Source organism: Seriola lalandi, unplaced genomic scaffold (genome assembly GCF_002814215.2).
Source record: "Seriola lalandi dorsalis isolate HSWRI2012SDOR001 ecotype SW California unplaced genomic scaffold, Sedor1 jcf7180002054486, whole genome shotgun sequence".
NCBI lineage: Eukaryota > Metazoa > Chordata > Actinopteri > Carangiformes > Carangidae > Seriola > Seriola lalandi.
In genome coordinates, this window is record NW_019525039.1 from 1,447,936 (window position 1) to 1,448,502 (window position 567).

General features: G+C 40.6%; 1 protein-coding gene across 4 annotated transcripts in view; it reads left to right on the top strand.

Annotated features, from left to right (window-relative positions):
- The window catches only part of LOC111659723 (phospholipid-transporting ATPase ABCA1-like), a 41,595-nt gene that overhangs the window by 12,874 nt on the left and 28,154 nt on the right, over positions 1–567 (top strand). The gene's annotated exons all lie outside the window — the stretch shown is intronic.

The window sequence follows — 567 nt, forward strand, 5'->3', positions numbered from 1 at the left end:
TCTTTCTCTTCCTCTTCGTTTTTTTTTATTTGAAAAGAAAATCTAATTTTCTTTTGGATATATATATATATATTTATTTTCCTTTCATCTCTGTAACCTGCCTGTAACCTGATTCATTTTTCTTATCTCTTCCTATTTTCATTTTTCTGGTTTCCATATTTCTCACTCAGTCTCCTCTTTCTGTTATTGTTATCATCTCTTCTCTAATTTCATTCCTCTCTTCCTGCGCACCTTTTCTTTTTTTCTAACAAAAATGAAATAATCTGTTTCACAGCAACACCATACACATGTTGTCACACATACACACAGACCTCATCCTCCTCTTCCAATATTATTTGTTAAGCCCATATCACATACATTTACTCTTTCGGCTACCCAAGTCCACCCCAACAACAGCTCCCAACCCAGCCCATCACATCATCCCTGCTTTGCAGTTGGAGGGCTGGGGTCACATGACTGCTCCTCTTCCCCCCTCCCTTTTCCCCGATTTCTCCTCACGTGGAGGGATAGAGACTAAGAGACAAATTCACGTTCCGCGATATGAGTCTGTGCAACCCCCCCACCCCC